Genomic DNA, 27,684 nt, shown 5'->3' on the forward strand with positions numbered 1-27,684 from the left:
CCCCAGCACGCAACCTAATAATAATCACGCACGGCCTTAGTTTTCGCGTTATACATAAATTTACGTTTAGTGATACGTATAAATAGCAATGAATGGAAATTACTAATTGAATTTAAGATACTCTTACGAAATCAAATGAAATAAAAATTAAATTTTGCTAGCGTTAGCGACCGAATGTTATTTAGTTTGCCATCTAGCCTAATTATAACCCATTAATTTACCTTTTTCTGTTCCATTATATTCCATTATATACTAAAAACCATTAGCATTAGTGAGTTGAGTTTAAGGTGGGCTATATAAAGATGCGTGCAGCGACCACCCACACCAGCTGTGAAGTGTAATGGCGATTGAATTGAAGTTTTTCTGGATATCTCGAAACCAAAATTTACCGAATGTGCAGGTGAACAAATTGTAAAGTACAAATTAAATAAATAATAAAAGAAAAATCTCGGTACATAAGGCTGAGCGACGGTAATGTATTTAGGGAAAAGTAGTTCAGAATAACGAGCTTCACAACATATTTCAAGATCATCGAAATGAATGGGGGAGTCATTTCCTGTGATCAGGAGTCATCATGTTTGTAAATAATTACCTTTAGTGTGTATTTACGTCTTCGCTCGTAAGTACAGTCGGACCTCAGTAACTGCAACCTCGAGAAAAGAGCTAAAACCTTCGAGTTCTACAGATTCTAAAGTTTCGACTTATCGAAATTTCCAAGTGAAAGCGATGTAACGAATGAAAATTCGACATACGGAAGCTTTGTAAGAAGACACAGTTACCACACGGTTGGTCGTGTGTTAGTTTAATAACGAGATTACTCGATGTTGAAACTGTCAAATATATTTTAAAATAATTATAAATACAGAGTCAACCGTAGATTGCTCGCTACGGGTCGTTAAAAGAACGTTCGCTAAGACGCTCGGTGCTGACTGACTCGCTAAAAACTGTTGATTGCTGAAAATCAATGAAACTGAAAAACTGGTCACCTTACGATCGTGTTCGTTTATTTATACTGGTCGAGGTGGTACCGAAATGTTTCCATTCATCTTTGTTTGACGGTTACATGTAGCGGTGACATTGTTTTGCCCGGAGTTGGTTTATTCTTACATTATGTATATTCTATCGATGTTGATACTCCAGGGCGATACAATAACGTGACTCGAATTGTCCTCTAGTTCATGTGCCGCTACATATATATAATTTATATAATATATTATAACATTGCTCGAAACATCCTAATATCCCGGAATATATGTAGTTACAAGTTATCCATGAAAAAATAAAAAATTCGTTGAAGCAAATACAACTGCAACATAAAGCCTAAAAAACTGTTCTTCGATAAATAACAGAGTTCTGTATTTATTTTTATAGAGGGATGGCGAGATTCAGTGTTGGGGGCTTCGCGTCGGTTATTGGTGACTCTCGGCAGTCTCTCCCGGGACAGTTCGCCATGTCCTACCAGGGTAAGTACTCGCATTGTTTATCCTTTGTTAGGAAAATTGGTAAAAATGGTGGGTCTTATTGTTAGTATTTGCTCCCATTCTTTCGTCGACTAGAAAATTAACAAAGAAAAAAATAATTAATATTTCTTCGTTGAAAACTTGTTTTCTATTAAAATTACAAAGCGACATCAGCGACACGTGAAACTTGAGCAAACGTTATTTACTCTTGCCACTCTGCTTAAGCCACGTTAGTCACCTGGGGGTAGAAGGACCGTTTCGATACTGAAATGTAAATCGAGCCGCGGTTGCCACCCTTCTGCATTTCGCATTGCCAAAAGCAAGGATCTACTCGATGCCTCCGGCTGAAATATGCAAATGACACGCAACGCCGTCAGATACGATCTCGTTACCAACGCTACCGAGGGTGGATAATATTTATCGTAGGGAGATCAAGGTCCACGCGATATAGGATTCTGCAATCCTTTCTGAATTAAAAATTTCATACCAACAGCACCAACTTACCGTAATACACATTTGCTTACAATAATACTTCGTCAAACTACGGCGTATTTTGCCAGTTACAACGTACATTTTTCCTTAGAGGAAACATTTGCAGTTATTTGATCTTATCTAATCTACATTCGTTAAGTTTATATATGCAGGGTGCCTTTGAAATCACGGTACAAGCTGTCGAGTGGCGATTCTACGTGTAAAAATAAGTCGCAAAAGAAGAATAACATTTTTTCATTTAAGATTTCGTTTTCGAGAAAAATGAGATTGAAGATCGGTCGGCTGACCGTGTACTAATTATGAGTTTCGAGGTATCCGACTTCTCTTTCCCCTCGTGTTGATATTTATATACATGGACAATGTCACAATTAACTTTCTATCATTGCTGTTATCTTATTTTCACAGTATCCGCGTTTGAAATGGTTTCATAAATAATGATAAAAGTATTACTTTTACTAATAAAATTAAAATTAAATACTAATAAAGTAAGTATTACTAATAAAATTATCATCAGCACGAGCAGAAAGAGAAACCGGATACGTCGAAACTTACAATTAGCGTACGCGTACCTGACGGATCTTCAAACTCATTTCTCTCGAAAACGTAGTTTCAAAGAAAAAATTGTCATTCTTTATCTTCGACTTATTTTTACACGTAAAATCCAACCACCCAATCGCTTGTACCACGAGGACACTGTGTATATGATAATAGTAAAATAATTATTCTACATTAATCTACGCTATCTCTGTCAGAAATTAATTTTACAAAATTGAGTTTAAGTTTCGAACCAACTGGGAATATAAAATAATCTCGATTTCCTGGCTGTTGGTTTATTGAATGGAAAAGTATTAAGATTGACTTATCCTTCATCGAGGTTGCATTCTCGGTTTACATACCTTGGTTTTCATATTCAACATCTCGCTGGGTTTAATCTCTGCTTAGATATCATCTACGTCTATACATTTCTCGGATTTTCATAGTATTCTTTTACCTGAAAAAGATATTCTAAACGCGACTGATGGTAGCGAGAGTAATATGTGATTCTGTGATGTGTGTGAAGCTACGTACGTTTTGATATTGATGGATAATGTGTGTTTTTGGATAGAGGATACGGTAGATTTGACAATTTTAACGATGATATATGACCTTACGTCACTAGTCGCTAAAAGGAATTTTATTATCGTCGAGCATGTAACGACTTCACTTTGTTAGATTCTTTTACGATAAATCGAAGACTCGTAACAAAAAATTTTCCATGTTTTTAGATGATAATTTGTATTTTAAAAAATGATTTATATGTGTCTTGACTTATTATAGAATGAAAATTAACAAATTGTATAAAAACTTTTGTTGTGAGACCCACAATTTTATGATCCAGGTAGACGTATTTTTCTACAATATATAGGATGTTTCAAAAATCATGATACAACAGATCGGATGGTGATTGCATATACGAAAATAAATCGAATAAGGAATAACATTTTTTTCATTTAAAGCTTCGTTTTTGAAAGAATGATACGTATTAACTGCAAATTTCGAAATGTGAAAAAGGTGATTAGTTTCCAAACTCATTTTTTTCGAGAACGAAGTCTTTAACGAGATAATGTTGTTCTTTTTCTGATTTATTTTTGCATGTAGAATAGAATTTGCAATCGGCCGATTTTAGGACACCGTGTAATGTATGTAATTACAGATATACAAATTATGTATCATTTCGTTTAACAAAAATTGGAATATGTTCAAATATATTTTTGCTCTTCTGAAGATAGACAACTATAGACAATAACGTGATATTTTATATCCTTTAAGCATTTAATGTTCTGATATTAACCTGCTAATTACGGAATTTAGTTTCAAAACTCCCTTACGGCGTGCGTAGTTAAAATCAAGCAATTAATTAAATAAAATTTACGAAAAAAAGTAAAGCAAAACAAGGAAGGATTACATTGTACTTCAATAGAAAATTAAAATTTCATTGTTGAAAGAGGCATCGTTATTAAAAACTTAAAAATTACCAAAAAATAATAAAATTCATAAACGAGAAAATTTAAAAAATTCAGTTAGTTCACTGTGGTAACGTGGCTCCTTACTGATTCCATTTTTTTTAGCAGACGGCATATCTTCGAAGTGGATTTGCTTTTCATGATATAGGTGATATAAAGTTACATACGCAGCAGAGTATACAAAACAATTCGAGGAATAAACGGTATACGCACTAAAAACAATAATCAAATAATCAAGCTTTTTGGTATAAAATACACAATGGAAGTATAAAGGAAACATACCACTAAATGTTATTTATCTTACTTTTTACTAAAATTTTGAGTTTTTATAGTCAATGGTAATTTTTTATTTCACACGACGAGTATACACGTCGAACGCAGTTAAGGGAATCCTTTAAACATCGAAATAAATTGTTAATGGAGAAAGCAATATTTGATACGAATCTGTAAACTGATTTTCTGTCAACCATTAAAGAGATACATACGTGGCTTCTCATTGTTTCATTGAAATAATTCTTTCCAATACGTCCAGCTGCAAAGTAATATTATTTGGAATTTATCGTCCAATTCTTTGTCAGGAATAATACCAGCTTACTTTTAAAGTTCGCCAAATGCGTAACATAATCTGGGAGCAAAAATTCACCTTGGCAGTTGTTGGTGGCACATATATAGTTCGCTTCATATTGGGTTTGATTATTATTAGCTTGAAATTGATTGCAATTTTAACATTAGTACTACCAATAAATAGTTTACGCGAAGCTATTTCTACCAAAACCAGTCAAAATGACTGTCTTTAAAAAATACGTAACAATAGAATATTTTTATATTTATTGATTTATTACTTTCTTACAGAAGCAATTCCACGTTATATAGTACATTTTTGGTATTATTAATCCATCTGCGACCATGGACCTAAACGAGGGTCGACACATTTATAAAATTGTCGAACCAGTCGTTTTGACTGGTGTGGTATTTCTAATGTTAGCATCTAGCGATCGAATTTTCCTGATAACTGATATCATCATATCGAATGATACGTAGTACAAATTTTAAAAACGTGTGCGAAGTTGTACAAAACGGGGAAACTGGTTAGTTGGGGTTCGATAAATAGATTACAGCACCCTTTTACACTTTGACAAGTACCAGTCATTTTGACTGATATTGGTATAAGTAGCCTTGATACAAAATTATTTTGATATAAAAAGCAAAATAAAATTCATTATATTATTCTTTTAGTTATCGTTGCGAAACTCGTTACATCATTGCGGAAAAAATGTAACACGAAGTAGGAATTTGAAAATAAATTTGTAAAACCAGTCAATTCGACTGGTGTGATAGTTCTAGTGTTTAATCGACGCATCAGGTTTCTCCTCGGTCAGGTTTTTATGGTTATCATACGGTTTTGTGGATGATGAATTGTGGAAAATCTCATTCGCGAAAAGTACGACAATGTATCACTGTCCGTGGTGGAGTGAATATGGGAAAAGTTTTATAAGAGTTGACAAAGTGGATTATGATACAGCAGTTCGGTATAGTCGGGATCGTGACAGAGGATAAGCGGATTCACCACTTGCTACTCTTAAGTTTAATAGTTTTTACGAATACTACCATTCGATCCGAAATAAAAAATCTCTTCCTATAATTTTTTCCTCTATGTTGATACAAGTTGAATTACAATGAAGTTAGAGGTTCTAATATAAATGTTCCATTTCATTTGTAACTCTCAGATGAAAAACCTTATATAAATTATAATCTTTAATTTTTTTTCCAATTTCATATTTACTTGTATCCGTATCATAAAATTTACAAATACTTATAAATGTTTATAAGTAGTTAGTATAATTATTAAAGTTAGTATAGTTCATAAATAGTTATAAATAGTTAGGGCAAAGAGTACCTGTGGCTTCTGCTACTTCAAGCAACAAGCACTCTAAAAGTCACATGAATAATATTATTTACAGCAGTATTGTTGTTTGTATGATGAGTGGAAAATTATGTTAAGAAAGAAATTATATTAAGTCTAAAGAGTGTTTTCGTTTCAGTCTTTTGAATGCAGTAAGACTAGTGTAACAATGTCAGTAACAGTTTGCCATTGTAGTTTAACTGCAATGTAATAGTTAGTAAAATGCCGCAATTTGCCACTGAGGAATTTACGTGAAATTTGACTTTGCTTTTGTGTTTGTTAGAAAGTCATTTGATTTCTTCTAGGATACAGTGTGGATGTGCAATGCTTTGCAAATATCGTGATTTCTAATATTCCAGTGCGCGTTCATGATTGCAGGGAGGATCTTAGCTCATTGACTTTCAATATTTTGAATCTGTGGCTTGACTGCCATTCCTCACAGCTGAATTCTATATATCTAAATCGATTACACATTTGTATATCAAAATTTTGTTATTTCTGCTAAGTTTCGATTTTATTGAGATAAGCGAGTCTAATTGCTCCTTAACTAATTTGATACGTTCTATTTTTTGTTTAATGTATTGTTTCTAAGTCAGTTAATTTATTGTCCAAGTATGAACCCAGATATTTTATTGAGTTTGTAGTATAATGCTATTCCTGAGTTCCACACTGCACGTCTGTAAAGGTATTTAGTAATCTGAAATAGCTGCATAAAGAGAAATGTTTTTCTCAAATTTTGCATTTATGAAATCGGAGATTCCATTGCACGAATTCAGGTTCTTAAAGAAGAGAAAAGTACGTATAATGGAAATGAAACTCTATATTTACTACTTCTCGCATTTCCATTCCTGAGCATTTTTTTTTCTCGTTGGAATTTTAACTGCGATAAAAGTCCACAAAAATGATGTTCCGCATAATGAAAAATTATTATTATCCCTAATATAGTTGAGGAGATAGATCGAAGCTCGAAACTCGGCTCCGTAAAGTACATTTTAATTAATCATGCCGCGGCATTGACGTCATTCTCGCATATTGGGTGCTTCCAGTTTCCATGAGAGAATATTGTTGGTTTCACAATATAATAAATCAATTCTATTCGCAGCTGCAATTGATCAATATTAAATAGCTACAATTTTGTACATACTAACGAAATTAGCGAACTTATCAACGTAAACTCTCATAATCGAGTATCGCTAGTTATCAACCCAATAGCAGCAGCCGCAGCAATCACGTTTTCTTTATGTCCACTCTATCGTTTCGTTGGACAAACGACAATAGTTCTTCGAGCTTCGATAACTCCAACCTCTGAAGACTATGAGATTACAATTGTGATCCTTAGAAGTTGAAATAAAACTCACTTTAACCCCTTGCCATACCATTTAACTCGAAAGAACCCGGGCCCAAACGTTGCGCCTGAATGGTCAGGAAAAGAGCCGAAGTAACGGAGACAGAGTGCCGGAACTTGAAACATCGGATCGTGTGACTGAGTGCGTAGATAGTTGCACTCGTGTTTAGAAAAAGGACACCATCCCATACATTTATACTTGGCTCGAAATTAAGACTACGAGTGAGACTCGTGATATTCATGTTTGACATGAAATTAGACCACGAGCCTGACTCGTGATATTCAAGTTTGGCTCAAAATTCTCATCACGACTCAGACTCGTAAAAGTATAGCAAGGAGTTAACTCGAATTATTTGCCACGTACCCAGATGCGTATTTTACCTCTATATCCTCTAATTTATTGGGTTGGCAATCTATTTGATTGCGGATTTTGTCATTAGGTTGTAATTACTCAGTTACCAACTCAATAGAATAATCAGAGCTCTACAGGTCGAAGTTTACCTCCGTAAATCGAACTTCTCTGGTCGCTGCCTCTGCAACTTGAAGTGTGCCTGTAATTATGCCGTGTGTCTCAAGATGCGAGGAACCAATCGTTCGATGTTGTCTTCTTTCTTCCAATCGTTAGCATTGTCTCGAAAAACAAGACAAGCGATATCCTGCTTCTTTGGCCTTCAATTCCATCCATATCCATACAAGGTAATTGTTCTTCATCGGCCGAACGCGTAATTGCCATAGTCTCCCGCGTCTTTAACTTTCGCATTTATATACGTCGAATAAAATGAGCTCTAAGAGAAAGCTTAAATTGCCAACACTTTATGAAAGGGTGAATGTAATCTTGATGTAAAAACCGACTCGAACAAGTGCAGATTTTAAAACTGAATCAAATACGACTTGTTTAAGCAATCACACTAATATTTCGGATGTAAAAAGACATTAATGTGACGAATGATAAGAAAATGATATCTATTACGTTTTTGAAAAATGTCCCTGGGAAATCTTCCTTGATATTTGGACTTGCCCGATTCATGTACCAAAATACTGGAAATTTGAAATGAAATATTTCGTTTATTCGCATCTTTATTTTTGCTTCACCTTTTTTCGTGTTCCATAATCAGTTTCCCAGATAAAACACTGACAACTGATTGGCACGTATTTACTACCAGGTGATTGATATAATTCTTGTCAGTTCGAAGAAATTTCGAATCGATAAAAAGAAAGACAGGCAATTAATAGAAAAGATTTACTAAACGTTCGAAACACATTGGCTGATAGATTGACGCTACATTAACACCATCGTTGACGCTGCATTTGAGAATAAAAGCCGGGTGTAAGTTCTGGGCATGACCGATTCTTCTTTCCAAAGATCACATGGATAAGTCTAGGAATTGTTATGAACGCATTGGACTTCTCTGATTCTTGTACCGATCAATCGGCGATGTATAAAAATATATAAAACTTCAACAAGTACAATCTTTGTAAAAGATGGACTTGCCCGATTTTTGTACCAACATCTTCCATTCTGCTCAATTCAATTGAATCCTGTGTGGACATCAAAATTGTCAAGAGGGATTTGAAGGGCTAAAATTAGAGAATGACAAAAGTAGTAATTTAACCATTAGTTTCTAAAGCCTACTATCTTATTCATCCGAGAACGTTATATCGGGATTCTGTAGTGGCGGGCGAATAAAGAGCAGAAATATATGGAGCGTTTATTTTAATAGTGGTGTAAATCCATTTTGGTAAAAAAATGAGATGACATAATTTGTGATTAATTTAGTGTAAACTTTTTATTTATAGCTGGTTAATATTTAATATCTTGAAAAATGCCAATGCTTTGTTCAATTTAAAATTGGCCAATGAAAGACATTGCGTAGCGATTGATTATGAAAGTGGTGTAAGTCCAATTTCCGTAGACATATGCGTCTATTTCTTATACACACCACAGGATTATTATGATGTTATAAAACATTGTCGACAAAATAAAAAATTTGCTTTACACGAAATGGAACGAGCGAATTTCGTTTCAGCAAAAAATTTACAAAACGCAATTCAAAAGTGGGCAAGAGAAAATAGTAACGAAGAAAAGGTAAACTGGCTGAAAATATATTGGATGAGGTTTTGCAAAAATGGACCGTATACTATTTTATATAAAATATCGATGAAGGACACAGAATTTAAGACGTTAGATTTATCACCTACATGTCGAGAAAGACCGCAAAAATTTGAAAAAATCGCCTTGGTGTCTTTATATAACAATGCAAAACCTATTACATATGAAAAATATAAGTTATGCCAGTTATTACCTTATATATCTCCTGTGCATCATGAATATTTCAAAACACTGCCACATAAAGAGAAAAAATAAATAATATCAATATCTGATGTTAAGTTTAACAATTTATAAATATAATTAACGTTCAAAATAAAAAATACTACTTCTATTTTATTTCTTGTTCTTATTCATAAACAAAATTGGATTAATACAAAATACATTTTGAGTGATATTTAATTTTTCATAATTGAAATTAAATGATTTTTACAATCGACTAATTATGAAAATGGTGCAAGTCCATTTACAGCTCGTAAATATACAGTGACGAGCAAAAGTGTAAACACACTCCGCTGATTTTATGTAAAAGGCGATACTACGACTAATTTTTCAAGTGATCGGTAAAGATTAGGTAACAGAAACTACAAGCTACGTCTGATTAACGAAATGTAGTAGTTCATTTTCATTAACATTAATAATGTACAGAATATTTTATAATAATTGTGTTTTGAAACAATGTTTAGTTTTGCACGTTTCGTCAGAAACGTTTATGATAGCATGTAAATGTCAGGGAAACGAAACTGTCAATAAGCACTGATTGCCCACTGTTTCGCAGTCAACTGTTCCACACCATTGTTAGACTACTTTTCAGTTTGATATGCTTAATCCAAGATGAAGCCACTTAGTGAAGATAAAAAGAACGGTATTATTTGTTTGTGTGATAAAGGTTTGTCGTTGCGGGAAATTGCAGAGAAATGTGGTGTCTGTCATACAATAGTTGCAAGAATAAGGAAAAAGTATGTTAGTGCACCAATTTCTTCACGGAACGATAGACCGCAACTTATTTCGGATAGAGCAGCACGTGAAATTGCACACTGTATTCGGTTGGATAGTTACAAAGCACCAAAAATTGCTGCTCAGAAAATCGAAATAAGTGCTAGCGAGTGGACTATTCGTCGCTCTTTAAAGAAAATTGGTTTACGAGCGAAGGAAAAAGAAAGTAAACCAGAAAGAAAGTAAAAGAAAGTAACTTTCAAACAAAAATATTAAATTACGAAAACAATTTGTTGACACCTACAAAGAATGGACGACCGAAGATTGGAAAAGGGTTATATGGAGTGACGAAACAAAAATTAACAGATTCGAATCCGACGGAAGGTCCTGCTATTGTACTTCATCGGAGAATAATGATCAACCAGGTGGTATAAAGCAAACTATGAAGTTTGGAGGTGGCTCAATTATGTGTTGGGGTTGCTTTACTCACAGAGGTGTTGGTCCCTTAGTTCGAAGGTATAATGCGAAAAGAGCATTATTTGACCATTCTACAAAGTAATTTACCTTTTGTAGTTAATTCTATTGGATATAATGAACGTGAAGTAGTATTTCAACAAGACGGATCCTAAGCATCCTAAGATCACTTGAAAAATTAGTCGTATTATCGCCTTTTACATAAAATCAGCATAGTGTGTTTACACTTTTGCTCGTCACTGTATATTGTTTTAGTTAAATTCGCCTGAAAGACGTTTATATAATCAAATTACATATTAATAAATTAATAGAAATATTGCCAAACTTGACATAATTAATTTATATCTGTAAATTGACTAATATGCTAACCTTTAATTTTCCCGAAGCAGTAAGAAAATACTTTACCACTTTCAAAATAAACAGCTCATATTTCGTGGCATTCGATGTTCATCGATAAATAGAAGCACACGGTCGCGTATATACATGTTTTATTTTTAGAAAAATTTGATATAAAAATTTAAATATCCAGCTGGACAAATTGTAAAGAACAAATTAAATAATAATAAAAAAATGTTTTATTTACGTACGTCTTCAATCAATCGGCAACGTATAAAAATACATAAAACTTTAATAAATACAATTTTTCTAAAAACTGGGTCTGCTCAATTTTTACACCCAGATCTTCGATTGTGCCTTTGTACAAAGTTTCTGTGCGTTAAATTTTTGTTCGTTAAACTTCCTTTACTCGGAAATTTCGCTGAGTCGAAACCTCTATAACTCAAAGATTTTAGCTCTTCCCTTGAGGTTCGACTCACAGAGGTTCGACTATATTATTAAAACTTCTTTATGGCTCTTAAAAGCACAAAACTCTCGTTCGATCATACCGTATAGCACATCGAAGAGAAATAACTGCGACTTCTGTTTTGCCAAAAGTTTCGACGTGGTCGTTTGAAATGTTGTTAATTGATAAGTGGGCGTGGTGCACCTGGCTTGCTGATCGATAACAAAGACCCCTACGCTCACGTATTCTACTCTATTTCTACCTCTATTATCCGACCATTCTATATGTATTCTATCCCTCTTTTTACCATTTTACCTCGTATTCGTTGAAATGGACAATCATCTATTCCGAGTTCTATTCTCCGAAGAAAACTTAAACTGAAAGAACGTCGTCGAGTTGTTTCAACCGCCATAAAACACGACCGAAAACCCAATTTAAAAGCAATATCGGATGTGACATTTTCGCGAATATATCTCCCCTTTTCTTGGAACGTGTGCATTCCAGGTGCACGAGATATGTCGATCATCATTAGTAGGAAAAGTAATTTTTTACGTGGAATTACAGTTTATGACTTTTGGCATTTCTCGCTTGAAACGCCTGGACGTGGCAAAATGAAGAAAATTGAATTGAATACTGAAGAATTAAAATACGCGTGAAGACGAGTATAAAGATGGAATTATAGAAAGATAAATATCAGACGAAAGGAGATCTCTTTAGCTTAGAGAATTACGTTATTTTTTTTTTTTTTTTGCATTTTCATTTCAGTTTGGAATTTATTTTTGTTACCTTCGATTATTTATGTTACCTCCTTATGATAAATATATCTGTAAAGTTAATATTTCTTTTTTTTTGTGGAATATTAATTGAAGGGTGCTTGTGAAAAATTACCTAAGTGCGACGAGACAAGTTTTTCAAGAGGAAAAGAAAACTGCTTATGCGTTTAAAGTAGTCCAAATTGATGAAAAAGAAGTGTATCTGCAGAAAAGCCTGTATATGCCACCTCTTAGCTGTAAAAGGAAATCAATGATCAATTCATTTAGGTAGATGACATAGACAAAAATCTAAAAACAATTAACTAACGTACACTGACACTTATATTCTTTCTACAAAGGCCACGTTGTGTTAATATTTTCTAACATTATTAATAACTATTTAGAAATAAAAATTGCATTGAAACTCATCGCTATGTAGAACATTTTCTAACAAAAAATCAAAACTTTTCAATTTCATCTCCTATCATTTGTCTTCTTCACTTACTTTTCAATGATACATATACCTGAGTAGCCTTGTAATAGTAAAAGGTGCAAATAATTGTGTACTCGATTCTCAATGGGTTACTTAATTACCGTGATTCGAAATTAGAAGGAAACATAAAATTGACGGCGTCCGACAATGCGGTGGATGGAAAAATGATCGTTGTTAAACGGCGAACCGCAAAGTCCACTTATTCTACCTGAACGCACCCCGATTCACGAAGCGGCCCGAGTCGATCCCTTCTATTGCATTAAGATTAAGCGAGCCGAGCGATCAGCTTTACCTGCGGCCCGCCACTTTTTCCTAAGGGTGCACCGTCACGAGCTGACCATAAATAACGCGTTATCTCGAGATCCGATAGAGGCTAATTTATTTACGAATCGCTGCCGCGACGGGGTGGCTCACGGAGTATATCACGGGAGTGGTTAACGCGTGAGTCACGTGCCATCTGCTACGCACTACCCACTCTATTATGACGTGGACTGTATATATCATTATTCTCAATGACTCGGTTTTTCGTGAAGACGGTTTCTCGTCAGCAATCGTGAGCGGTGGAAAATCTAAATATCATTTCTTCGTTAATTGCTATCAATTTTTATCAACTTTTAATTTGTTAAAAGCGATATCCTCGTCTATATGAATTTCTTTAAATTTCAATCTTAACCCTTTGCACTCGACGGCCTTTTTGGTACTCGAGGTGATTTTGCAATTGTCTTGTAGGTAATATAAAATGATTTTATATAAAAATTAACTTAAAAAACATTTTATTTTAATAATATATATGCATTTACATCTTTCAACATAACATCTTTTAATATTTTTTTTGTATTTTTTTTACGATGATTTATAAAACATCTGCCAAGATGCATCCCTTTGCTTGTCGGGACAAGTATCGCAATTATAAGTTGTGTCGTGTCCTTCTTCTGCTTTGTTTCGGTAAAAACACACCTTACAATTTTGTTTTCTTCCTGTTAAAATTACATGGAGCTTCTCATTTAACCGAATTTCATCACAATTAGCAGTCGACGTGAAGCTCGATCTTGCGGCTGTCGAATACCTCCTCTCAACTGGTCTACTAAAGTTTTTATAAATCGCAGGTGGTTAAGTGGTCTTTCGTTCCTTTGCTTTTTTACAGTATATATGAATTAATTAAACAAGTTTCCAAATCCATTTTTTTAGAGCTTCTAAATTTACGAAACTATAATACTTCTGCCACGATCGTCGAATCTAAATTAACGTCGCAGACGTTGCCAGAACCATAGTTTCGGAAGAATTTGAGCATAAATATTTCATCTCAATCTTACAGTATAACACTTTACACTTCATAACAAACAATATAAAGAGCTAAGGAACCTATTTACGCAGCAATATTGCGCTCTCATCAATTGGAGAGGTCGAAATCTAGCATAAATAGGGATTGTCGCCTCTCATTGTCTTCTCGAATTGCCATACGAAACGCCGTGGTGACGGAAAATAGCCTCTCGAGTGCAAAGGTTAATCCATTGCTTCTCAGAGTTGTATAATTCTCGTTGAAAGTATTTTGGGAAACGCTATACATCCGTCTTATTGTGTCTTTGTCCTTCTTCGGATGGAACTGTAGAAAGACTGACTACTCTCCGATTTCGACGATTTTTGGATATACTGTAGAAATCGGTATTTTGCACAACTTTTTCCTATATGACTTCACTTAGACAACTTATATGGAAACAACATACTAAATCAATTATAAACAAAATACGAATAAGAAGAAGACAGATGTACTGGCTAATTAGTGGAAACTCTAAACTCAGGATAAAAATAAACTAAAAATTTACAAAACGAGAATAAAACCAATTTGGACGTACGAAATACCACTATGGGCGACAGCAGCAATGAGCCACATAAATAAACTAGAGTCGCTACAATCGAAGATACTGAGAACAATAGTCAATGCCCCATGATATGTCATAAACAAGGACATACGCAAAGACTTAAAAATACCAACGGTTAAAGAAGAAATCTGCAGGTACGCAGAAAAATACAAGGGAAGAACGGCACCAAATTATATACTGGTAGAGGAATGCAAATTAATAGAAATGAAAGAAAAAGCATTAAAAAGAGCAGCGAGGTACGAAGAGAAAGGCCTTAAATCAAAAAAGGAATTAGTAAAGGAGTGCATAAAGGAAAGAGAGAGAGAATGGGGGAATGGCCAGGAAGGGAAAAGAGCAAGAAAGAGAAAGAAGGGACTAGAAGAGGTGAGAAAAGGAGGGACGCAGGTAGAAACAAGAGAGGAGCAAGAAAGGATGACAGCAGATCAAATTATAGAAGAAAGAAGAAAGAGAGAAACAGAAGAGAAGGGGAAAAGGATAAGGGAGTCCAAGTATAATATACACTACAGAAACATAGCTAAAGAGAAATTACCAAAGTACTTGGAAGGGAGGATGAAATGGAAGGACAGAAGAATACTGGCAAGATTCAGATGCGGAAACGAGACCAAAGCAAGGGAATACTGGAAAGAAGAGGAGGAAATAAGATGCAGACTATGCAGAAGGAAAGAAGAAGATCTAAAACATGTAATAGAAGAATGTGAAATAACGGGAGGATAAAAAGACATAGGAAAAACGCTGAAAGAGACTGAAGAAGGTTTAGCAGAACTGAAAGCAATAATAGAGAAGAGAAGGACAAACGACAAGAAGGAGGCACAACAAGGAGGCTAAAGATCAAAGGTACAATAGTTTTTAGTAATTAGTTGATAATTTATAGTTCCTAATGCTTAGTTTTTAAAGGTAGAATAAGCCAGATAGTGCAGTAGAATAGAGTGGAAAAGAGGGGAGGTAGACATATAAGAAGAGAATTAGATGTAAGAGATGTAAAACCGAAAGTTCGTCCAAAGCCGAAAGGCGCGGACTAAACAATAATAAATAAATAATAAAATAATACAAGGGAAGAACGGTAACACATGCAAACCAACTGGCTGCTGAAGCGAGCAAAACTCTCATAAAAAGAAGACAAAAGAAAACAGCCACTGACCTCACTAAAGAAATAAAATAGTCAAACTCGAAGATAGTATCTCGCTGGGGGTAGACATCCATATGTTATTTAACAATCAAGTTAGAAAAATTTACCAAATGTCCAACTGGACAAATTGTAAAGTACAAATTAAATAATAAAAAAATTTCCTCTCTCTATTTCGAGATAAAACCTCAACAATTAATGCATATATATGCGTTATTAATAAATAATGAATAAACAATGTTCGCTACAGATTTTAATATCTCTACATCGTGATATAGCGACTGTTAAAAGTTTCTGCTGCAGTCGGGACTACATTATGCCGTTGAGATAAAAGATTCTTGAAATTAATGCATCGTACGAGTGCAGCATATAAATTTACTTTTGTCAAGTTTTAGCAGTTGCAGCATATATTTCAAATTTTACCAAGTTCCTTCTAAGACGAATGTTATTAAAGTCTTAAATGGATAATGATATTAAGAAAGACATTTCCAAGTTACTGTTTTAAAGCTAGAAAAATTTACCGAATGTCCAGCTGGACAAATCGTAAAGTAAAAATTAAATAAATAAAAAAAAGAAGAAGTTACTGTTTGGTCAGAAACTTTTTAAAATTACCGCGTGTGCAGTATTTTACGATACTTCTTAATAACGTATAAATCCTATAATGCGAAAAGGTATTATAAAAAGTAGTATTATAAAAGTATTATAATTTGAAATGCATAATGTGCAATTTCAAAGAACAGGAGCATGAAAAAGATAAGGGTAGAAAATATTTTCTGCAAGAAGCTACATGTAATACTGCGCTATAACATAAAAATAAATATCAAACAACGAATTTGTAGCAAATTCACATAAAACTTTACACCTATACGTTAAGTTTATAGCTTACTGCATATAGGTTCATTACATTTTGTGATGTATCATAAACTACTTTTTTGCGTTAAAGCAAAATGTAAAAAATATTGACAATTATTAAAAAGAAATACAGAGAAATTCAATTTAATTTATTTACAGTTCCAATTATCTTTTCCCATATTTGCACGGAGTATAATATTTGATACCCCAGGACGTCATTTATTTTTATGCGATGTTTTTTCTGTCAGGAAAGATTTTTTTTTCTTTTACTTCTTCTTCTTTTTTATTTAATTTGTGCTTTACAATTTGTCCCGTTGGATATTCGGTAAATTTTTCTAGCCTGTCAGGAAAGATGTCGTCAATTTCACGTAGCTTTAAAACTCTTCGTCTCCTTTATTAAAAATAGAACAAGATGATGTTCCAATAGAACAAAATGGATCATACATAATTTAATAAAATAATATAAAACAAAAAATGTTGTGCATCTATTATTTCCTTTTAAAACAAAAGAAGCTCTTGGAGCAACCTAATACTTTTCAATTCCAATATCATGTCCCGTGACATTTCTTTTCGCCATTAATTGAACCAAAGCTTCGCTAAACAATCCATTGTGATTCCTTAATTTGAGCAACATTAAGAAAATTACTTTTATTGAAGCTTGGGTAACTGTGTCATAAATTGCTACACGATCAGGCGATACGAAATTTATGTCGAATCAGATAATAACTTTGGAAACATGGTACGGAGCACGATTTCTTGGTTTTTCTGGTTGCGTGGGTTGCATTGCAAGGAAGCCTTCGAGAAATCAGACACGAAACTAACCGACTACGACAGTAGGAAGAATTCCAGCTACTTCCGAATCTAACACGCGAATCATAATCGTCAGCGGCGAAATTTCCACGCTAGGTGTGTTAAAATTAGCCTGTCTTTGACTAGTTATTATACAATGCCGTGAATAAGTCAAAAACATAGACTCGTTTTTACATTTTTTGTATTATCAAAACCGGAAATCGACAAAACCGTTTATATAATTTCACATTAGAATATAATACAAAAATACAAACTAAGATTTTCTTCTTTCAAAGTTTCCAAGAAATGAAATTTCCTCTTAAAACTGTGTTTGTGGCTCTGCAAGAATATAAACTCGATGTAAATAAAATTTTGTTACCTTTTCATTCAGTATTTAATGGATTTTTCTTTATTTTTGATTATTCTTATTAATTTCTTACGTACGCTATCCCCTAAACTTATTTAAAGTTTCGTTTTGAATATTCGCCCACGCGGATTTTATTCTTCCTTTAAATTGGTATTTTTTTTTTTATTATAGGTATTTTCTATAAGTGGCTTCTCCTGATCGTAAATTTTTTTTGCTAAAAAGCTCCTTCACAGTTTCTCGAGCGGAATCAGCTTACGATTCAATGCTGGATACGGAAACAATTCTATTCAGAAATCTTGAAACCACTTTTTTGTACTGACTGCTTTATCAAGAAGAGCATTGTTTCGTTGAAAAATTATCTTTTTTCCTTCCATTTAGGTTATGAAAGGCAATAATTCGCCATGGAACATCTGATATCCTACAGCGTTCAATTTTCTCTTTACAAAAACAATTTCACTTAACGTATTCAAGCATGACCAGTGGTTTCTTGGAAATATCGAAGAAATAATACAGGAAACGTCTTTGAATCTATAATCATTCACAGCACTATATAATAGCCATTCCTGAATGCTGAATATCTGCGTGTAATTGAAAGTAAATTCTCTAATTTGAGAAAGATCCGATCACTTGCACGCAAGAGATTTGCAGTTAGCGATGAGAAGTGTAAAATGTTAAAATCGTGTTACAAATATAATTACATATCTAGGTGTGAGAAGTAAAAGATATCTTGGTTGAAATAGAAACATCTCTACAGTAAATACATCGTTGAGTATGAAGCTAACGCAGTGTTCATAAATCGTATAAACTTTTATAAATTCATAGAACTTTTGATAGTATAATGTTGTACGCGTATTGACATTTAATTAATTATCTTATCGGTTGAAAATTTGATTACCTGCTTTCACAATATCTGGCTGTTAACACTTTCGTACCGCTCGTGTTAAAATTTTGGAAAAAATGAAATTACGCTAAAGCTGAAAACACCTCGAATAATACGAAACTTCGGCAAAAATAAGACTCGCACAAAGAAATTTCTTTCATTCAGAAATCGATACAGCAAATAGATGTAACAAAGAGGAACAGTGAATATCCCATCTACATATATAGCCACTCTCACATTAGTTTAATTAAACGATTCTAATTATTCAAATCGTCCTACGTCAGTGAAAAGGCTGATTTTATCTGAAAGCTGTTCGATACCGGAAGAATCGGTCGAACAGGTCGAGGCATTTTCGCTAATAAGCACGATCATGGATGGAAAGAGGGAGCACTAGCAAAGCTCGTTCAACTTCAAAGCGCATCGAGTGTCACTAACTAAAGTTTGAGCGGCGTGGGCTGGAGAGTTTGCCATTTCCAATCCAAGTCCATTTCGTGATTAAGGGTAAACTTCTGAAGTTACCCTGGAGGACGTACGCAAACATAACATGCGTACACGCGACCGTGTGCTTCCTTTACACGAACGAGGACTGTCCATTTGTCGATGAGCATCGAATGCCACGAAATATATTTCTGCTCTTTATTCGCACGCCACTACAGAATCCCGATATAACGTTCTCGGACGAATAAGATAGTAGGCTTTAGAAACTAATGGCTAAATTACTACTTTTGTCATTCTCTAATTGTAGCCCTTCAAATCCCTCTTGACAATTTTAATGTTCACACAGGATTCAATTGAATTGAATAGAATGGAAGATGTTGGTACAAAAATCGGGCAAGTCCATCTTTTACAAAGATTGTACTTGTTGAAGTTTTATATATTTTTATACATCGCCGATTGATCGGTACAAGAATGAGAGAAGTCCAATGCGTTCATAACAATTCCTGGACTTATCCATGTGATCTTTGGAAAGAAGAATCGGTCATGCCCAGAACTTACACCTGGCTTTTATTCTCAAATGCAGCGTCAACGATGGTGTTAATGTAGCGTCAATCTATCAGCCAATGTGTTTCGAACGTTTAGTAAATCTTTTCTATTAATTGCCTGTCTTTCTTTTTATCGATTCGAAATTTCTTCGAGCTGACAAGAATTATATCAATCACCTGGTAGTAAATACGTGCCAATCAGTTGTCAGTGTTTTATCTGGGAAACTGATTATGGAACACGAAAAAAGGTGAAGCAAAAATAAAGATGCGAATAAACGAAATATTTCATTTCAAATTTCCAGTATTTTGGTACATGAATCGGGCAAGTCCAAATATCAAGGAAGATTTCCCAGGGACATTTTTCAAAAACGTAATAGATATCATTTTCTTATCATTCGTCACATTAATGTCTTTTTACATCCGAAATATTAGCGTGATTGCTTAAACAAGTCGTATTTGATTCAGTTTTATCCAATTTCCCACGACTTTTAAAATCTGCACTTGCTCGGGTCGGTTTTCGCACCAAGATTTTCGATTATTTCGTATTATGACGCTCCTAAAATACACGTTTCATTCAAGACATTGAATTAAATGGAAAAAATGCGAGACAGGACCTTTAACGACGGAGGCCAGTGCATCAGAATTAATTCGGTGGCTTTTCACAGACGTTAGCGAGCAAAATCGATAAGCAACAACGAAATTTTGTGTTGTCCCTCTTTAAACGATCCAAATAAACTATATCAAAGGCGAAAGGTTCCCTCGCAACCGATCCGATATCGGGTTGCTAATGACGAGAGCCGACCGTCATGCTGCAGCATAAAAACGTACGCAGGGATAATTGAAGGGAAGGATAAGGCTATGTGTATATTATTTAGCAGCTTTCTATACCTTCCGTACTAGCTTCGACTCCGCTCTCGCCATTCTCTCTTAATTGCTGGCCAAATTACTTTTCCCGTGCTATAGTTAAATCGTACAGAAATTTATGTTTCCGTTCGATAGAGGCCGGATATGTTCTTCTGTAGTCCTATCATCAAAGCAACAGAACATTATACGGTGCACAGGATGTGAACGCGAGACCCGGTTCCTCGGGACTATCTGTTTAGCGTAAGATTTCATGGCATCGCGATTCTCCATAGTAATAACGACGAATAGTAATAATGAATATAATAAATAATAATATAATAATAATAATATAAAAGTTGATACATGTTAGTATTATTTGGGATTGCATTTGAACTTCAAATTGACATGAAAGAGGCACATTATCGTAAAAATCCAAAACAGATTTGGTTGAAAAAGAGATACGTGGCGTGGCTGATCAACGAAAGAGCAAATGCTCGATGTGAGAAATAAATTGCAGATCTATAAAATTATAATAAAGTTAATCTAGCCATATGGTCAAGGTTTTCCTCGAAATAACTAACCGGTTTCTGGTCCAAATAAGCAACTGGTTTCTGATGTGAAATAAATAACTGGTTTCTGAGTCAAAACAAGCAATTGGTTCCTGAGTCGGAGTAAGCAACTAGTTTTTGGATCCAAATAAGCAACTAGTTTCTAAATTCAAATAAGTAACTCTTATTTATTTGGAGTTGTCGACAGACTGAGAGATCCAGAAACGAATAGAAAGCCATAAATTTTGTGGTCGAACGAACGGTGACATCGTTCAGTCGAAAGAGAATAGAATATACGGGGTGGTTAGTAACTGGTAGTACAAGCGGAAAGGGGGCGATTCTACGCGAAAAAAGAAGTCGAAAATATAGAATGAAAATTCTTTTTTTATTTTTTTTTAATTTTTTTAAAAATCTATAGTGAGATCCGTTATAACGAGACGCGATAAAGTGCACGCGTGCCGAGCGAAAATTCAAAGTTGATTTTCTCGAAAACAAAGCCTCAAACTAAAAATTTTTATTCTATATTTTCGACTTCTTTTTTCGCGTAATTAGTAGCTTGAGGATGTTTATGCATTTGTATATTTTTATGAATATAATTAAGGAAACGGAATCTAGATAAAAATTAAAATAAGAAATAAATAAATAAAAAATAATAAAAATAGTAAATTTGAAGTTAACAAATAAATAATAATTACTTGATAATTAAATAAATAAATAAAAAATTAATATATATTTTTGCATATTATATGCGCTCTGTTGATTTTTGAAACCTTAAGGTTCCCAAAAATGGATAAACATCCGCGATGTGATAAGCTACTGGCCTGTCTCGAGCGTGTTGCTTATTTCGAGGCGAAACTGTACGCCACAATGGGGGAGTGACGGCGAAAAGCAACAACTTGAGGTCCAACAGTCTATTGTCTGACGCCCAATCGTTTGCGCCGTACGATTCGTTAGAAACGAAGAAATGAGGAAAGATTTGAATGTCATTACAATAAGGAAAGAAATAATTAAAGCAACCAGCAGTTACAAAGAATGAATAGAAACTCGTGTTAATCAATATGTTAGTCAATAACATATACGATCAATATATGCCGCGTAGGCTTAAAAGAACACAGCCTACTGACCTAATAGACGAATAAGCATCTGCAGATAACCCAGATCGACTGATTATAATAATAATGACGTTGTCTCAGTGCAGACATTCATTGTCGTGCTGTTTTTTCATATTTAAAACAATTTGCTTAACGAGTATTGACAACTCGCAATATTTTTTTCTTTATTATTTAATTTGTACTTTACAATTTATCCAGCTGGACATTTGGTAAATTGAACTTGCAATATAGCGCATAAAAAAATATTAACAGATGCATAACGTTTATGTTCTCAAACTAAGGTAACGAGTTTTTTATACAAATTTCACTATTACTATGGAATAAACTGGACTGTAGAATTAGTAGAAAACAACAACAAACACTAAGGAAAAATAATAAATTTGTTTAATAAAGGAATAAAATACTGCGTCGATTACTAATAAAAGAATAACCTTCGACGTATTAAATTTATTAAAACATGTTATTGAACAAAAAGGACACCGTACAAAATATTAAACTCCAAAACAATTGCCATTTCAGCTTTCTCAACATCAATTCCTAAAGCGCCTGAATATTTTTGAGACATGAAAATTCACTTTTAGTCAACTTTTTTAAAAATATTTGAACAACGGTTTGTTTTAAGTCAAAAGTATTTTACTTTCTGGTTATACTTCGATACACTGCTGTTGTTTAAAGGCAGTAAATAAAAAGATATAATAATTCTTGTTGTAATAAATATATAATTTAATTAATTTCTTGTTGACAAAGGCAAGTCTATATTTCTGATTTACTCTTCAAAAAACTGACTGTTGCTAATCAACGAAAAAAAAAAAAAAAAAACGGCAGGAAGTCGTCGTCTACTCATACTAAATAAATGATTGCCATGCTCCTGTCCCATTCGTGTTACAATCCATGCGTAAAGGAACATTTACAGTACGTTGATTAAATTTTCCCAGTCACACACACACTCGCTTCTTGCAATAGTCCAACACAACTGCAAAACATTTTTACTGTTTCACCCGCATCTATTTCAAATATAGAACATAGAAGTCAACGTTGTGCTAACATACGAATATGTTCGAGGCTCGAGTGTTGTAATTATATGTTTGTGCGTATGCTTGTAATTGAACAGCATCATTTACTATTTTTTTCCTTTTTTTATTATTTAATTTGGTACTTTACAATTTGTCCAGCTGGACATTTGGTAAATTTTCCTAACTTAATTGCTAAATAACATATGGATGGCTACCCCCAGCAGAGGACACCATCTTCGAGTTTAACTATTTTATTTCTTTAGTGAAGTCAGTGAGGTGTTTTCTTTTTAGTCTTCTTTCCATGAGAGTTTTGCTCGCCTCAGCAGCCAGCTGGTTTGGATGTGTTGCCGTTATTTCCTTGTATTTTTCTGCGTACCTGCAGATTTCTTCTTTAACCGTTGGTATTTTTAAGTCTTTGCGTATGTCCTCGTTTCTGACATACCATGGGACGTTGACTATTGTTCCCAGTATCTTCGATTGTAGCGACTCTAGTTTATTTATGTGGCTCATTGTTGCTGTCCCCCATAGCGGTATTCCGCACGTCCAAATTGGTTTTATTATCATTTTGTAGATTTTTAGTTTATTTTCTATGCGGAGTTTAGAATTTCCACTAGTTAGCCAGTACTATTGAATATATCTTAAACACGTTTCGATGTAAAATAATGGAATTTCCAAGACCAGTTGTAGTGTATTTTAGTGAAAATATCGGCGTATCAATGCCGTAAAAAGTAGATTCCTAACGATATGATAGTACGTGCAGTGAAACACGCGTGGCGTGAAAGGGAAATAAAGATACAAATCTGACGTCAGCCTGCATGTATATGTATATGTGCGGTATAAAAAGGTTTATCGTCAATCTAAAACGCAAAACGGCGAAAATAAATTCGAGAAGGGCGTGAAGCATACTTGTACAAGGGTCAAGTTCTCGGTCGTCTCATTAGAAACGCGAGTATAATCCCCCTGTTGTCGGTTCGCTCTCCAATTACTGTTCACTCGTTCCTGATTCGAAGCAGGTTCAGTAGGTAGCCAGTGGCGTAGGCAGCCATACACATTTCATCACCGAGCGTACGATTATGAGCACATTTACAATTACGTCACGTTAGACAGAAATATGTCGATGCCTCGCTTAATTAAAATTAATACAGATTGATATTTCTACAATTACTGCTATTGTCTTCGTCGTTTTAATAAAGAAAGACCTACGACTTGGCTGCGGATGTCCACGCGAATTTATCATTTTGTAGATGCATTAGGTTGTTCGGAAAATGTCTTTCTTTCGCAAACGTATTTTTTACAACAGTACACCTTCATATAAACGTGAAACCAAGTCTGTGATATGTCGCGGTGTTTATCTCAACAGAACAAGATGTATCATATGTAATTCGACAAAATAATATAAAACAAAAAACGTTGTGCGTCTATTATTTCCTCATAAAACGAAAGAAACTTTTCGGACAACCTAATAATTTGACAAGCGTAAGCTAGGTATGATGCTTGCACCGATTAAATGTTCTCATATATTATTACTTTCATCGTATATTCTTATTTACATTTTATATTATTCATATATATTTTATTATATATTTATTATATTTTCGTTATGATGTTATATTACGTACATTAATTATATATTTATTATATATTTTTGACTATTATTCTTACAGTGAGATGCCAAAATCCGGCAATATTTGTCCGATCATTATCCGAAATCAATTATGCACAATGACTTGGTCACAAGCTCTTGATCCAAATTATTATTAATTAGAAATAATAACCAGTTTTAAGCCGCATACAATTAATCGTCGAATTAATTAATCGAATATTAAATTCTGACAGAATTCAAAGTCTAAGTGTAACATACATATACATTCCCAATATGTAATATAACAAAAGAAACACAAAATTGAATTGTAAAATTATGGAATTCACGAAGTAACTCTTTTCTGTTCGATTTAATCTTCCTTTGCTACCTTTTATCGTTCATTTTTGCTATTACATGAAATTCTTCTAGATCGATGGGCCCTCGCATTGATTGTAAGAAAGTGAGAAACGCACTACATTCACGGGCTGATTCTCCTCTTTTTTTTCAGAATTAACAGGAAAGCCACTGGGCTACGCCATTGTGCCGTGGCTCAAGGAAATTCTGTCGGTCCTTTTCGCGCGTGTATAAAGAGTTTGCACGCGTCGTTCACGCAAAATCCGTAATTGCTTCGCACGGTTGCACATCGCTGACTGTTTGCCAATTTGTTCGGTTTGCCGGTGTTTGCGTTCCGCTGAAAATACCGACCCTCCCTTTGCTTCGGGGATTTCGCCATTCGCTATGAGCGCGACGTTATTTCTATCAGACGTATGACACGACACGACAAACAATGTTTAAAAGAACTTGCAGTTTGTTGGTTGCTAAGGAATTCCGTCGAGTTAAGGCTTATTGCTATGCACCGCTCGAAGTCGAAGTTGGGCGACTGAATTTATTAGTTCGGTATAACTTTGATGATGTGGACCTACTTCGGATAATCGAAAACGTGGATAATACGGATAGGTCTATTAGCGTTCATAAATCGTAGAAAGACGGAATAAACCGTACAAAGCATAGAATAAAATCTTAGAAAATATTTTGATAATGTAATGTTGCGCGTGTATTTAAGTTGAATTAATTATTTAATCAGTTGAAAGCTTGATCAACTGTTTTCACAGTACCTCTCTATTTACATTTTCGTAGTTGCGTTAAAAGTTAAATTATTGAAAAAGAATGAGGTTATGGCATAGTTCAAAGCACCTCGTATAATACGAAACTTCGGTTAAACGGGACTAGGATAATCGAGACTCCGCTGTATTTGGTCGTTTGAAAAATCTGCAAAAGTTAAGGAAATTTGAAAACTTCTCTTACCTTTCTGTTATCTGTTAGGTATCCTAACGATCGTTTCTCGAAGAAATCTTCGTCTTTTTCGCAATATAGGGTAAGTGAGCCAAATCTCGTCCACTGATTAATCTCTGTTATTGATTGCTGCAGTCTGCAAACGGCAATTGGAAATTAAAATAGAAATGCCGTTAATTAGGCGACAGCAAGAACAGAGGAATTCTTAATATTTGAAGTCGTATTTCAGCGTCTGAAGTACGTAATTCTAGCATTTAGTTTTGGTAATGCATAGTATGTTGCTTCTATTTTCATATTGCGAAGTGGTCACATCTCGTCCTGCCATTTATCAATCAGAACTGGCAATTATATTAAAAAATGGCTTTGTGCTTAATGTCGTGCCCCTACGTAGATGGCTGGGGACGAAGTTAGCAACACGTTTTTCGGAAAGAAATTCGAAATAGAGTCATCGAGTGAAAGCGAAGTGGATCAAAATGTGATCTGTTTTATATGTGACGAGCAATTTTCGGACGATGCTTTAGATGGTGTTATATGCTGTGCACATCTACATCTCAAATTAAGAAATCTAATGTAGTTTCATAATAAAACATATTTCGAGCGCATAAGAGACGAATAATATAAACATTTTCTAACTGAAACTGAGGAGAAGGAAATAGCTTTTTTAACAACCTAAAAACGCATATGTTTACATATATTTTTTTACTTCGTTTGTATGGACTTTTATAAATTGACTTTTATAATCTGATTACAGACCTTCGTTGCTAAATTTTCAAGATAATTATACAAATTTTGTTAGATTAAGAAACGGATTCAGTTTTGGATAAATGTTAAAAAAACTTTCAGAGGATGGAATTTGAGCAGTTTATCCTGTTCTTTCAAATAGTTTTTGCAAGAGTATAGCGTATTTCAAACTGTTCAAAATATTTACAAAGACTAGATTGTGAGAAAACTATGCCTATGGTCAGGTAAATGGATGGCGCAGAATATTCTGAGAATAAAGTAAGGCTTAACGCTTATTGCTTGCACGGCTCTTTATCGTCGACTTATTGACTATTCTTAGATATTTTTCTCTAATTGCCCCACTAAACGTCCAATTAGGAACGTTATTTATTTGGAATCCTTTTTTTTCGTGGAGGAAACCTTCATAGGCGCTCCGCGCCCTCCAGGAAGAGGGCGCCGGGTAGTGCCGGATTCGTACCGGCTAAAACCTCCACGGTGATCGTCCTGACGATAGGTAGGAAAGCCCCGAGGTCATCTTTTCGTCTCGTGCTACCCGCGTCCGTCCTCCGGTCAAGACCAATGTGTCGTTTGCGTAACACACCATGCCTGAGTCTGGAGGCATGGGGCAAAAAAAATTTTTTTTTTTTTTTTGTTTTTAACGTGGAGGAAATCTTCATAGACACCTTCTTACCTCACCTGCGGAGGCGGGCACAGAAGGTAGTGCCGGATTCTTACCGGCTAAAACCTCCACGGGCAGGACGGTAGACCAGTGCGAGTGAATTCGTCGGGCCCCTGTGTACTTATCCAAGCACATTTAAACCAAGCACTCCTAGAAATTAACAACCCAACAAACGCAAGGGAGGGGCTGGCCGCTTGCCTGTTGTATATTGGACTTCAAGAGAAATTTTGGTTTCTGTGCCGTACAATTTATCCTTATAATGCCGAGGACTCGA

General features: G+C 34.5%; 1 protein-coding gene across 1 annotated transcript in view; it reads left to right on the plus strand.

Annotated features, from left to right (window-relative positions):
• Nucleotides 1-27,684, plus strand: part of LOC126866941 (vesicular acetylcholine transporter) — a 201,593-nt gene that overhangs the window by 56,874 nt on the left and 117,035 nt on the right. Inside the window, exon 3 of the mRNA XM_050620975.1 lies at nucleotides 1,372-1,463. The gene's annotated coding sequence lies outside the window, so the exon portion shown is untranslated. The remainder of the gene's footprint in view (nucleotides 1-1,371; nucleotides 1,464-27,684) is intronic.

The sequence above is a fragment of the Bombus huntii genome, chromosome 6 (genome assembly GCF_024542735.1).
Source record: "Bombus huntii isolate Logan2020A chromosome 6, iyBomHunt1.1, whole genome shotgun sequence".
Taxonomy (NCBI): domain Eukaryota; kingdom Metazoa; phylum Arthropoda; class Insecta; order Hymenoptera; family Apidae; genus Bombus; species Bombus huntii.